Source organism: Tamandua tetradactyla, chromosome 7 (genome assembly GCF_023851605.1).
Source record: "Tamandua tetradactyla isolate mTamTet1 chromosome 7, mTamTet1.pri, whole genome shotgun sequence".
NCBI classification, from domain to species: Eukaryota; Metazoa; Chordata; class Mammalia; order Pilosa; family Myrmecophagidae; genus Tamandua; species Tamandua tetradactyla.
The window spans coordinates 17856885-17871719 of NC_135333.1; the positions used below are offsets into that span (position 1 = coordinate 17856885).

Consider the following 14835-nt stretch of genomic DNA (forward strand, 5'->3'; position numbering starts at 1 on the left):
CCTTTTTTTTTGTATGAGCAGGCACCAGGAATCCAACCCAGGTCTCTGGCATGGCAGGTGAGAACTCTGCCTCTGAGCCACCGTGGCCCATCCAGCCATTTTGTTTTGATTTTATAATTGTTTTCCAAAAGGTAAACTTATTTCTAAGCTTTTAGAGAAAGGCACTTTATTATCACCCTTTGACCCCACCCTCATACTACACACAGGTATATGTATGGTATACACACACATTGTACTTTCTGGTACGATGTACATTATCTTATTCAACTCTTAAAAATACCTTGAGGGACTTTATTATCATCTTTATACAGAAAAGGAAGCTGAGGCTCAAAGAAATGAATGTTTTTTGCTCAAGATTACTTAATAAGGGAAAAATTCAAGAGTCAATACCAGTTATTCTATATTTGGTTAATGATTGAAAAATTAAATGAATGATTGGATATATGTTTGTTTTGGCATTAACAATATTCACTAAACCTTGGTTCTAAAAAATCTAAAATGTAATAACTTTACAATTAAAATACATTTTCATTCAGCAAGAAGAAACACACAAGAAAAAAAATAGGGTGGATGAAACCATATTAAAGACACAGGAGAGCATAAGGAAATTATATTAAATGGATATGCTCTGGGAAATATTCTCAACTACCACCCTACAAATGGGTCACATTAGTCACTTAAGGTGGCTTCCTTTTCTGAAAGCTGTCAGACATCTCAAAGGGCAAAATAAAAAGAAAGAGCCTGATGTACACCCTGCAGTTTATTGGTATTTGTATCATGGTAGCACTCTATGGTTTTAAGACAAATTGAAACTCAATCACTTGCTGCTTTTAAAGACCAAATGACTAAAATAAAAGCCCCCTGTTACAGCAAAGGCAGAACACTGTCAGTCCTGTGTGCTTAGGGAGATATATTCTCCAAAAACAGCATAATTCTTTCCTTCTCTTTTCAAGAAAATTTCTCAAGGAAATAAGGTAACCAGCAAAGAGAAAGCAGGGATAAGTTTAAAGTTGTGATTTTGGTTTTTATGGTGCCTAATTTATTTCAAGACATCTGCATTATTAAACACAACTCTCAGGTGAGTAATGGCCTCAAAAGGGAGAGAATACAGAACACTCCATAATGCATAAACTTTGAAGACCAAAAGGCCTATATTCAAGTCTCAGCTCCACTACTAAGTGTGAGACCTTGGCCAACTTTAATATAACTTCTCTGAGTCTGTTTCTTCAAAATAGCTCTCACCTCATAAGGCTGACATGAGGACTAAATAAAGATCTGCATATAAAAAGCACCACAGAGTCTAAAACATATTAAGAGCTTAATATAAGCTTTAAAAAGTATAGGAAGAGGAAAGGAATAGCTGAAACACAGAATTCGTTTCCAGTGTGAAAGCACATTCATTTAAAATACTCAACAGAAGTAAGTAAAAGATATCAAGGATTTTGTCATACACATATATAAAAGTCAAAAACCAAAAATAATATTTAAAATAGAAGATAGTCAACTTCTTGATTTTCAACTTGTTCTCTCTGTTATTTTTATATCATTGCCTGTAGATGCATTTTGGTATTAAAGTATTTCCAGGGCTCAAGGTCAAAAAAGGAAAGCAAGAGAAATTAGAAAACGAGAGATAAAAGACAACATCAGAAAATTGCAGAAACATTTTCTTCATAATATTAGCAAAAATCTCCATGTGATATTCTGGCTATTGGCAGACACTGGGTTTGAGTTAGATATCATGCCAATGCACTATTCACTGAACACAATGAAATAGTTCAGGGAGAAATTATGGAGTAAGGAGAGAGAGCACAAATCATTGTTCATTCACACAAAGTTCAAGTGGTTTGGTACCAACTAAAGAAAGACAAACCACCAGTTCTTTGTGGAAGCTTCCACATACATTCTCCCTGAAACCAGTGCAGGGACCCTCTGCCACAATCTGGTGATTTGGTTTTCAGATTCCTTATCCTGGCTCACTCATGAATTATATCCTCATCTGCTACATCCACAAATAATGGTCTTGCCTAGAACCATTACTGCAAGCTACAATGAAAAAAATGCCAGAGTACTAGGTTAGTGGGTACATTTAAAAAAAAATCAACATCTTTTCTCATGATGAACCTTGGGTGAACTTAGCAAGTTACAAAGTTCTTTATTTCTACTGAAGAACATTCTGTTTTTAGAACATTCTCAGGCACAAATTATGTTTGAAAAAGAAGAAAAATTTTAAACATATATTGTAAACAACTGGAAATACTGTGAGTGTATATCCAAATACAAAAATGGCTCCAGAACGAAAGACAAAAACATCAAACATATTTTCAATCAGAGACACAAATTTGGGGTTCTGAACTTCTGCCATGAGCAGGTGAAAATTAAAAAGATCTACATGAGTTCTGATCTCGGTTTAACCATTAACTGTTTATATGCCATTATGAAAAATCCTAATTTCTTCAAATTCAGTTTCCTCATTTGTATTTGCAAATAACTCTCTGCGTTCTTGTGATGGTCAAATATGATAACACAGTTGCTCTCCAACTTCAGTCCTCTGACCTGCAGCATCAGGAACATGGGAACTTGTTAGAAACGCAAATTCTCAAGCCCTACCCCAAATATACCTGATTAGAAATTCCAACATTCTATAATTCTGATACACCCTAAAGTTTGAGGACCACTGTGATAACATACATAGAAGAAATTTGGAAACCTTAAAACACTAAAAATTAAAGTGACGTTACTATGGGAAAAATTAAGATGTTACATTTTTTTAAAGAGTTCAAGGCCTTTTGCATATACATAATTGGATACATATAAGGCTGTTATTGTTTTAAATCTTAGATTCACATTTAATAAGCTTCTTTAGTAAATGTGACTATAAAATAAACTGAAGTCTGGGTGGGCAACAGTGGCTCAGTGGCAGAATTCTCACCTGCCACGCCAGAGACCTGGGCTCAATTCCCAGTGCCTGCCCATGCAAAATAGATAATAATAATAAAATAAACTGAAGTCTGAAATTATGGCACCTATCAATATTAAAATATACTGTTATTTAATCGTAATCCAAAAAGGCTCAGGAAAAAGAAATCAAATTAATAATCATATGTATTCTTTTAAAGAGTAAATATTAGGCTAAATTTATCTAAATCTAGTTATTAATAAGTTGAAGAAGGAATCTGAGGTAAGCTCTCTTTAGGGAAAAGAAGAAAACAAAAACTTACTAGGATCTTTGCCTTTTCTTGGGAGGACCAATGCATTCATCGTTTATATAAACATAAAATATGAAGTCAAAATAAAAAGAATGTGGTTACAAAGGATGTATTTTGACTCATAATGGAGGCTTTTTATGTAATAATTACAGGAAGTCTTTGAGGAGTTCTAATAATTAGTAACAAATTAAGAACAAAATGCATTAAGAAAACTGAACGGTGGTATTAAGATTGTTTTTTCATTCTACATTCTAGTCATAAGCAATAAAACATGCTTGAACAAGCAAAAGTTCCTTTACTTGAAATACTCTTAGCTGATATTTCTCTTCATATTTCATTTATTGCTGCTAGTTAAGGAAATCCATTACTGCAGCCATGACAAATTAGTGAGGATCTCAGAGTCACACTGTTAAGAATATAAGTCTGAAAAAAGATGGATGGAAAAGTGAGGAAGAGATCTGAAGAGTAAGTAAATATTTAAAATGCAGTAAGACCATAAAGTAATAGCTCACTAAATAAAAAGATTTGTGCAAAAAAAGTTATATTCAGAACTAAAATTGAGTTATACTGATTTATTTACTTTCAGAACATATTTGTCAAATATTTTTAAATGTGCCTTTCAGATAAATTTCCAAATTATCCAATACACAGAATTAGGTCACTCAACCATGAGGAAGGAAATCTCAGCAGTGGCCATGTGCTTTGACTACTGTATAGAGAAGCAAGGCCACCATATGCACCCGTCCACCAGAATCATATTTGTCCCTCCTACATTCATCCCCAGACTTCTTTCGCACAATATGCACCAGATTCAAGCCCCCTGCTAACCAAAGTCAATCACAAGGGCAGGGAGGACATACAATTACATTAGACACAGCCTTAGTCATCTTTCTTACTTTCTCTGAGATGGCCTCAGGAAGGAGCCATCAAGTAGCAGTGCAGCATATTTCCTGCCAAATCCACAATCGCTTCTCCCAAGCTATAAACAGCATAGTACTCTCACCTCTCCAAGAACTTCCTTTCCTTTCTCTTCTTCCTTAATCCTAGAACTTCTTCTTTCCTTCCTACCTTTGTGTCCCTTTCAAACTTTCCTTTTTATTCAAAGAATGAAAGTATACACCAAAATGGCAAAAGTAGCAAAGCATCCTAAATCATGTCTACCCAACCTCATGCTGGGAAACAAAATGGACATCAACTATATTCTCATTAATTTTGAGATGCATAGGCTTAAGAGAGGTGTATTATTTTCATGTGACTGCTCTGTATTTTCAAGCTCCAAGGATTCCTAATTCCATCACAAAATTTAAGTGGTACATGTATAATGGTGCTATATTGGGAAAGTTAAGACAAAATATTTATTCACTTCTGGGTTGTTATTTAAAGGGGAGTATCATAAGAGTCTATACTTTTTGAACATCTACTGTGCCACAATCTCTCACAGTCATTATTTCATAAATAGAGAAGACACACACAACCATCAAAAGTTATGCTATCCAATATGGTAACCACTAGCCATATGTGACTATTTACATTTAAAATAAAATTAATCAAAATTTCAGATTCTCAAACACGTTAGCCACACTTCAAGTGCTCAATAGACACATGTAGCTAGTGACTATCATATCACACTATGTAGATAACAGAACACTTCTATCACTGCAGAAAGTTCTACTGGACAATGCTAGTCTAGAACATTTCTTCTTCATAAAGATTTCCCATGAGAATGTCTGTAGAATTACATTTGGTCCCTCTGGCACAGTGAAGATTATCTTACACTAAAGCTATAACTAGAGCTCTGCAGCCTTCTCCATGAGCTCTCTACAACCACCCATAGTTTACTCATCACTGTAAATTTTCTAAAGTATTTCTGGCTTGATGAGTGCCTGAGCCTTTTACCTCTGATTACATCCTAACCTCTCTTGAAAATTTCACAAATTGTATCAAAAGACATTAAATTATTTCACATATGAGATAATGCTGTAGTTTCCTGGGAACTCACTGGCCTACATGAAGTGTGATTCCTAGGTCACTGGCAAAAAAAAGTTTAGGCTACTGAGATTTTGCTTCAGGGACCAGAAGACAAAAAGGACTTGTATGACTGTAAAATCATTGAATTATCCAATGGTTTTAAAAATTAATGTACTGTCATTATTAAACAAACAAAGCTATACTTTGAATAGAGCTCAATTTTGGTTGGATTTCCTTTAAAATATCCTAGCGGTACTATGGTGCTGGCCCACGTAATGTAATGTGGCACTGGGCCACTGTGATAATAAAATAGGGATATTTTCACAAATGTTTAAGTACATAAGGACTCTATTTCAGTGACCTACAATGTAATACATCATTTTAACAGTTGCACAGTCATATTTATATCCTACCCTCCAAAACCCAAAATGATCAAGGAAGTGCTAGACCATATTAACATATTACCGGGAAAAAAAGAACATAAACCAAGCATTATTACAACAGTTCACCTTTTTTCTAAAGTTTACCTTCTCTATTTCAGACTTTCTCTATTGTCAAAAAGAATACCTTTCACTAAGATATTATGATGCTAGTCATTGTAATATAGTATCACATACCTGAATTATTATAATGGGTGAAGGCTCTTCAGTATATCTCAACAGCAAGTTGAGAAGCTCTTTGTGAACTCTGGTTTGTTTATTTGTTTGTTTTTTAACTTTTTTATAGCACAATATAACATATATACAAAGCAAACAAAGAAAAAAGCAATAGTTTTCAAAGCACTCTTCAACAAGTAGTTACAGGACAGAGCTCAGAGTTTGTCATGAGCTACCATACCATCATCTTAGATTTTTCCTTCTAGCTGCTCCAGAATATAGGAGGCTAGAAGGAATAAATATATTTTTATCATCACAATCAACTTTTTTTTTCTTTTTTTTGTGAGAAATAACATCTATACAAAAAAGCAATAAATTTCAATGCACAGCCCAACAATTAGCTGTAGAACTGATTTCAGAGTTTGGTATGGGTTACAATTCCACAATGTTAGGTTTTTACTTCTAACTGCTCTAAGACATTGGAGACTAAAAGAAATAGCAATTTAATAGTTCAGCAATCATATCCATTTGTTTAACCCTACCTTCTCTGTATAACTCCACCATCACCTTTGATCTTTCTATCCCACTCCTTAGGAGTATTTGGGTTATGGCCATGCTCACTTTTTCATGTTGAAAGGGGCTGTGAATAATATGGGGTAGGGAGATGGAACTAGCTGATGTTCTGGAGAGGTTGGGCTCTCTAGGTTTCAGGACTTATCTGGTCCAGGAACCCATCTGGAGGTTGTAGGTTTCTGAAAAGTTACCCTAGTGCTTGAAACCTTTGTAAAATCTTATATATTGCCCTAGGTATTCTTTAGGATTGGCTGGAATAGTTTTGCTTGGGGTTTGGCAAGTTATGATAGGTAGTAATGTCTAACTGAAGCTTGAGTAGAGCGACCTCCAAAGTAGCCTCTCGACTCTATTTGAACTCTCCCAGCCACTGATACTTTATTAGTTACACTTTTTATCTCTGTTTTGGTCAGGATGGAATTGTTGATCACATGGTGCCAGGACTGGACTCTTCCCTGGGAATCAGCTCCCATGTCGCCAGGGAGATTTTCACCCCTAGATGTAATGTCCCACATATAGGGGAGGGCAATGATTTCACTTGCAGAGTTGGACTTAGAAAGAGTGAGGCCACATCTGAGCAACCAAAGAGGTCCTCCAGAAGTAACTCTTAGGCATACCTATAAGTAGATAAGCTTCTCCATTACCTACATAAGCTTCACAAGAGTAAGCCTCAAGATCAAGAGCTTGTCCTATTGATTTGGGTGTCCCTAATGTTTGACACAGTATCAGGGGATTCCTTGATGGGAAAGGTTAATAACTCCATATTTTTTCTTCTATTCCTCAAGGGACTTTGCCAATATTTTTTGATTATCTGCTTAATATAGTCTAGGATGTATCCAGGCATTGCATTAAGCTGCACAGGATTAAAGGTCCTCAGTCTTATTCTGGGCTTCTTGTGTTTCAATTGTTCAATGAGTTATTCAGACAGGTTGAGTTAGATTATGTGCTACAGAAATTTAGGTTCCAGACAAAATAAACCTTTCTTCCTTGATCTCAAAGAGTAGGTGCAATTATAAAATATAGACAATGTCTTCCTTACCCCTGTGTTCTGCATTACTTTAATCCTGACCTGATCACCTTTGTTCTTATCTCTAAATACCAGGTTACAGATATTTGTAACAGCCTCCCAAAGTCCAGAAATAATAATTACCACTTTGGACTAAATGTGGCTGCTATAAGAGCTTACAATCTAGGTCCTTGTTTTCTTATAAGCATTTTTTAAAGGAGACCATACAATAATTGTTCTTTCGTTTCTGGCTTATTTTGCCTCACCAAATGGCCCAGAGGCTCATTCACATTGTTGCATGCCTCATGACTTTGTTCCTTTTTGTAGCAGCACAATATTCAATCATATGTATACACCATCATTCACCAATCTACTTCTCATTCAGTACATCCTTCAGCCACCTGCATTCATTAAGCATCATGTATCATGCCCAAAGTCCATAGTCCATCAACACTCTCAATTTTAGATAATTTTATTGTTCCCAAGAGAAAAATAACCAGTAAGCAAACCCTCACCAAACAGGAAATCTAACCCTCCCCTTAACTCTTGTCCCTCCCCTCAGTATTTACCCCTGCTGCTGCTATGCGGTACTGCTGATACTTTCCTGTTAAACATAGCCCGTAGTATGCAATAGCAGTTTTCCCTCAGTACCCTGGACTTACACACTCTTTGTACATGAATCATACCTTTGAAGTGAACTCTGGTTTTTGTTGTATTTTTAACCAAATGGATTCAGAGACTTCGTCAGCTGTTACAATGGTTGACTGCCTATTATAATATGCTGTTGTTGTTTTTTTTACAATTAACCATTTTATTTTTAAGTTAACAATAGTTCCGTAATACCATTTATTACCTAATCAATACTCAAATTTCCTCATTATTTTTTTTCTCTTTTTTCTTTAAGTTTTTACAAACACTTCCCCTTCCCTAGAGGCCTATTTCCCCTTCCCCAGTGTGCTGGTTTGAAGCTATTATGTACCCCAGAAAAGCTGTCTCCTTTAATCCTCATTCAATACTGCTGGGTGGGACTTTCTGATTATTTCCATGGAGATGTGACCCACCCAATTGTGGGTGGTAACCTTTAATTAAATGGTTTCTATGGAGATGTGTCTCTATCCATACAAGGTGGGATTGCTTACTGGAGCCCTTTAAGAGGGAACTATTTTGGAAAAAGCTTTAAAGCCAACAGTACCAACAGAGCCTACCCAGACAAAGACTTTTGGATCAGAAGGAAAACACCCCTGGGGAAGCCTTGTGATACTGGAGAGAAAGCTAGCAGACATTGCCAGGTGCCCTTCCAGCTGAGAGAGAAACCCTGAACTTCATCAGCCCTTTCTTTGGAGTTAAGGTATCTTTCTCTGGATGTCTTAATTTGAACATTTTCATAGTCTTAGAACCATGAACTTGCAACTTTAAAAATTTCCTTTTTAAAAGCTATTCCGTTTCTGGTATTCTGCAATTCCAGAAGCTTCAGCAAACTAAAATTACCCAATAGTCTTCTGATCTGTTTTTCTATCTCTGTGAATTTGTGATTTCTAGTCCTCTTTTATAAGTGATATCATATAATTTTTGTCCTTACGTGTCTTGCTTATTTCACCGAGCATAACACCTTTAATGTTCTTCTGGGTTGCAGCATGTCTCATAGCTTCATTTTTTCTCATGGTCAATAATATTCCATTGTGAATTGTACCATATTTTGTTTATCCACTTACCTGGTGATGGATACTCAGGTTGTGTGCTGGTTTGAAAGTGCTATATACCCCAGAAAAGCCATGTCCTTTAATCCTGATCCACTCTTGTGGGGGCCAGACTAATTATTTAGGGTGGAAACCTTTGATTAGACTGTTTCCATGGAGATGTGACTCACTCAATTGTGGGTGTGACCTTTTAAGGAGCTAGAGATGTGACTGTGGTCTTTCAAAGTGGGTCTTGATTAGTTAACTGGAGTCTTTTAAAAGGGGAAGAATTTTGGAGAAACCTCAGAAGCAAGAGAGCCAATATGAGAGCCAGATGTTTGGAGATACAGAAAGAAAATGTCTCCGGGGAAGCTGTTTGAAACTAGAAGCCAAAGGACCAGCAGGTGCCAGCCATCTGCCTTCCCAGATTGGCCTTTCTTGAGTCAAGGTATCTTTTTCTGGATGTCTAAGCTTGGACATTTTTATAGCCTTAAAATTGTAAATTTGTCACATAACAAATTCCTGTTTGTTTTTTTAATTGTGAAAAATAACATACACAAAAAAAGCAATAAATTTCAAAGCATATTGCAACAATTAGTTATAGAATAGATTTCAGAGTTCAGTGTGGATTAGTTTCACAATTTTAGGTTTTCCTTCTAGCTGTTCCAAGACACTGGAGACTGAAAGAAATATCAACATAATGATTCAGCAGTCAAACTTATTTGTTAAATCCTATCTTCTGTGTTATAATTTCACCTTCTCATTTTGATCTTTCTCCCAATCTTTAGGGGTACTTGGGCTATAACCGTTCTAACTTTTTCATGTTGGAAAGGGGTGTCGGTAATATAGGATAAGGGGATGAAACTAGTTGATGCTATAAAGAGGCTGGCCCCTCTGGGTTTGGGGACTTACGTGGCCTAGGAAACCATCTGGAGGTTGTAGGTTTCTGGAAAGTAATCATAGTACATGAAAACTTCGTAGAATCTCAGATAAAGTCCCAGGTATTCTTTAGGGCTGGTAGGAATGGTTTTGGTTGAGGGTTGGAATAGGTTGTTTTTTAGTTCAAAGAATGCAGAGGATTTTCTCAGAATAATACATCACCATACAAAAGACAACAACCACCGTCTTAAAGGCTAGGTGAAGGCAAATTTTCTGTATCAAAAAATAAACTACTTCCTTTGCAGAAATCTCACTAAGATTTGATGTTTAAAAAATTTCTACTTTATTTACAAGCCAGTAATTCTCTGATCATGGAAATTCTTTAGGCCTGAGCAGAGGTGATATTTGTCCAGAATGCACCTGACATGGCTCTCTTCCTTCTTTCTGATTCTTTCTGGTTCTGACTAATCAATCCTGTGCTGCACCGATGAGTTGCTATTCTGCAAAATGACTCCCAAGCACAGATACTTCAGTTTGTATTGTTTTCATTGCATAACTAAGATAGTAACTATTTAGTGAAATGTAAGATTCCAAGGGCTAAATTCAATTCCTGACATGTTTGTATTTCTAATTCTAATTCAAATTAAATAACTGGAAATTGTACTGTAAAACAAAAGCACAAAGGGCATTTTTTATAACTACTACCCATGTAATCACTGCTTATATAAATCATAAAAAGTTATTTTGAAAAATTACAAAGGCAAATTTACTAACAATTATAAAATTCTAAGACATGTATGTAAATTGTTATGAGGTATACAGTCTTTATTTTTTACTGGCAATTTCTGTATGTACATACCATAGAACCTTCTCTCTCAAAAAAAAATTTTTTTAAAAACCTAAAACTTATTTAACACTTTTTGTCACTAACATTTAACAGAATTAGTACTACCCAGAATAGACACTCAGGTAGCTTAAAAAATGAGTTAAAATATGTATATAGGTTATCTTAAAACACTGAATGAAGCTGCGTGTGAGAATGATAGAGGGAGGAGGGCTGGGGCATAAATGAAATCAGAAGGAAAGAAAGACGGTAAAGATTGAGATGGTATAATCTAGGAATGCCTAGAGTGTATAATAATAGTGACTAAATGTACAAATTTTAAAAATGTTTTTTGCATGAGGAGGAACAAAGGAATGTCATTACTGCAGGGTGCTGAAAATAGATGGTAATTAATATTCTAAAATTTCAACTTATGTGTGAGACTAAAGCAAAAAATATTTATTTGGTACAAATTTATATTTTGACTAGTGCATTTTCTAATATAACTTATGTAAATAGCTTGATTGAACACCATAAGTACTTGGAATCTTGAGTAGGATAAGAGATTTTGTGGTTTGTCCAGAGCGATACCCCGATGAATCCCAGAGACATTTGATTAGTGAGTGGAAAAGTATTTGCAAAGTCCCCTTCAGGGAAATGGTGAGAACAGGGAGAAATTCGACTTCCCCAAGTTGAATTCTTGATATTCTCACAAGCAGTGTGGACAACCAAAGCTATAGGCTGAGCCCCCAGTCTTGGGGGTTGTTCATATGAAACTTAACCCCACAAAGGATAGGTCAAGTCTACTTAAAATTTAGGCCTAAGAGTCACCCCCAAGAGAGCCTCTTTTGTTGCTCAGATGTGGCCTCTCTCTCCAGCCAACACAACAAGCTATCTCACTACCCTCCCCCTGTCTATGTGAACCATGACTCCCAGGGCTGTGGACCTTCCTGGCAACGTGGGACAGAAATCCTAGAATGAGCTGAGACTCAGCATCAAGGGATTGAGAAAAACTCTAGAATGAGATGAGACTCAGCATCAACGGATTGAGAAAACTTTCTCAACCAAAAGGGGGAAGAGTGAAATGAGACAAAATGTTAATGGCTGAGAGATTCCAAACAGAATCGAGAGGTTATCCTGGAGGTTATTCTTACACATTAAGTAGATACCACCTTGTTATTCAAGATGTACTGGAGAGGCTGGAGGGAACTGCCTGAAAATGTAGAGCTGTGTCCAGTAGCCATGTTTCTTGATGATGATTGAATAATGATATAGCTTTCACAATGTGACTGTGTGATTGTGAAAAGCTTGTGTCTGATGCTCCTTTTATCTACCATGTCAACAGACAAGTAGAACATATGGAATAAAAATAAATAATAGGGGGAACAAATGTTAAAAGAAATTTAGTTTGAAATGCTAGGTAAATGAAAGTGAGGGGTAAAAGGGGTATGGTATGTATAATCTTTTTTTTCTGTTATCGTTTTATTTCTTTTCCTGTTGTCTTTTTATTTCTTTTTCTGAATTGATGCAAATGTTCTAAGAAATGATGAATATGCAACTATGTGATGATATTGAGAATTACTAATTATATATGTAGAATGGAATGATATGTTAATGTTTTTGTTTGTTCTTAATTTTTTATTAATAAATAAATAAATTTAAATATATATATGTGTGTATATAGGTCCTAAAAGCAATAATACTCCACTAGCAATGAGCAGCAACAATAAGCAGAACTTGTTTTCTGAAGCCGTTTCCAATAAAAGATACAAGCGCTCCCTGGAAAAATGGCCTTCACTAAGGCTGAAACAGGATATATATATAGGGTGAGTCTTGAGTATTTGGGAATGCCAAAAAGTAAGAAATTGTTCAAGAAAAACAAAAGTACAACATTAAACTGCAATGATGGGAATGTATTGAAGAGACACAGGAGCCAACTGAATGAGCTCCTAATGGACAAAGCTGAAATAATTTCAGCAAGAAACTAAAAAGTAGTATTGGATTATAATGCATAGTGTAAAATAAATATCCATGCATCCACAGTAATATAGATAAATGATTAAATAAATAAGTAAATGAGGGAGAAGAGACAAATCTCTCGTGCAGAAGAATTCCAAATAATTTATGTAAACACTCCATCCTCAAGGAGGGGTAGTATAACTCCTAACTCCTCAAGTGTGGGCCATGCACAGTGACTTTCTTTCAAAGAGTACATTATGGAAAAGGAAAAAGGCTAAATTTATAGTAGAGAAATCTGACAAACATTATTTAAGTCAGGTTATCAAGGTTCATTCAATGGTGATAAGTTATGTTGATGATATGTGCCTTGAAATGATGAGATGAAAATGGCAATTGAACTCCTTGGTCCTCCCATAAACCTATAACCCCACTTAATCATGAGAAAAAAGACATCAGACAAATTTTAATTTTTTTCCAACGGAAGGAGATTCTACAAAATACCTGACCAGTAATCCTAAAAACTCAAAGATCATCAAGAACAAAGAAAGCCTGAGAAACTGTCACAGCCAAGAGGAGCCTGAGAGGACATGATGATTCAGGGTAATATGATATCCTGGATGGGATCCTGGCACAGAAAAAGGACATTAGGTGAAAACTAAGGAAATCTGAGAAAAAAGAACAGTCTTTAGTTAATAATGTAACAATATCGGTTTATTAATTGTAACAAATGAATAATACTGTAAGATGCTGCCAGGGTAATGGGTGGTGCAATGGTGGCTCAGTGGCAGAATTCTCGCCTGCCATGCTGGAGACCTGGGTTCGATTCCCGGAGCCTGCCCATGTAAAAAAAAAAAAAAAAGAAAAAGAAGGAAAGAAAAAAAGATGTTACCAGGGGAAATTGAGTGCAGGGTACATGGGACCTCTGCACCATCTTCACAGTTTTGCTGTAAATCAAAAATGGTTCTAAAATAAAGTTTATATAAACATTTTACATAATCTTTCTAACACTAAATCATTCTACATATGGTTTCTTTTAAAAACATGTATTTCTTTATTTAACACAATCATAGTGGTTAAGAGTATAGACTAGGGTCAAACTACTTGAAATTGTATCTAGTTCTACTAGGTAAGCTGATTTTTACTAGTTTAGCCTTTGCCCAGTACACAGTAGATAAGCTTTAATTATGTTCAGCATAATCTTTGCTTTCCAAACAAGAGAAAAGAAGACAAAGTCCAATAGCCGTTAGCTTCTTATGACAGGGTAGCCATGTCTAGTAACAAACAAGCCAACATACTGCTCTGAATAACACTGCCCCCTCCCCACCCAACCACTACTAGTCTCATCAGAGTCAAGGCAGGTTCTCTTTCCCAAATACAGATGAAAGGAGCTATGCGATTAATGCCTCTGAGCAAAGTGCAGGACTGATTTTGAGCTATCAGTATTTTCACATGATGTGATCACTACTTATTTATTTATTTATTTATTTATTTTTTTTTTTTTTAAAGGAAAGACAGAGAGAAGGAAGGAAGGATAGAAGGAAGGAAGGAAGGAAGAAAGGGAAACATCTTTAAACATTTTCTTGTTTTATTGTATTTTGTTTTTCCGTTTTTTGTTACATGGGCTGGGGCCGGGAATCGAACCGAGGTCCTCCGGCATAGCAGGCAAGCACTTTGCCCGCTGAGCCACCGCGGCCCGCCCTACTTATTTATTTTTAATATTCAGATGAGACTAATGAAATCCTACTTTCCATAAGCAAAGCTCATTGGAGGAAAAAACAGCAAAATGAATTTGATGAAAATAAATGAAGATACTTTAAATAAAAATGTCCAGGATTTATACTGTTATTCTTAAAAAAAACAAAGCATTTACATGTTATAAGATTAACAACTTCTCCCTACCAATGAATGTGTCTCAAATGAATATTCATGCCACAATTTCAGTGGTTTTTGAAATCTAAGATAATCATTAAAAAGCTTGTCATCACGGCCCAACAGTGCTTCTGGCACATCTCAATTATTAGGTCTCAGGCTACACTCTGAATGCCACAAATGTAACATAAAACAGAAATAAATTGCTAGTATGAATAATGAAAGGTCACAATTTTCAGCAAAAAAACCCAGAATTTTATAGTCACCTTTTTAATATAAAATT

At 35.7% G+C, this 14835-nt stretch overlaps 1 protein-coding gene across 3 annotated transcripts in view; it reads right to left on the reverse strand.

Moving 5' to 3' along the window:
* SMYD3 (SET and MYND domain containing 3) overlaps window positions 1–14835 on the reverse strand; it is an 876127-nt gene that overhangs the window by 468626 nt on the left and 392666 nt on the right. Inside the window, exon 1 of one of the 3 annotated variants that reach the window (XM_077168527.1) lies at window positions 3219–7872. The exons of the other annotated variants lie outside the window; for them this stretch is intronic. The gene's annotated coding sequence lies outside the window, so the exon portion shown is untranslated. Of the gene's footprint in view, window positions 1–3218; window positions 7873–14835 lie in introns of those variants that run through there. 3 annotated transcript variants of the gene reach the window in all.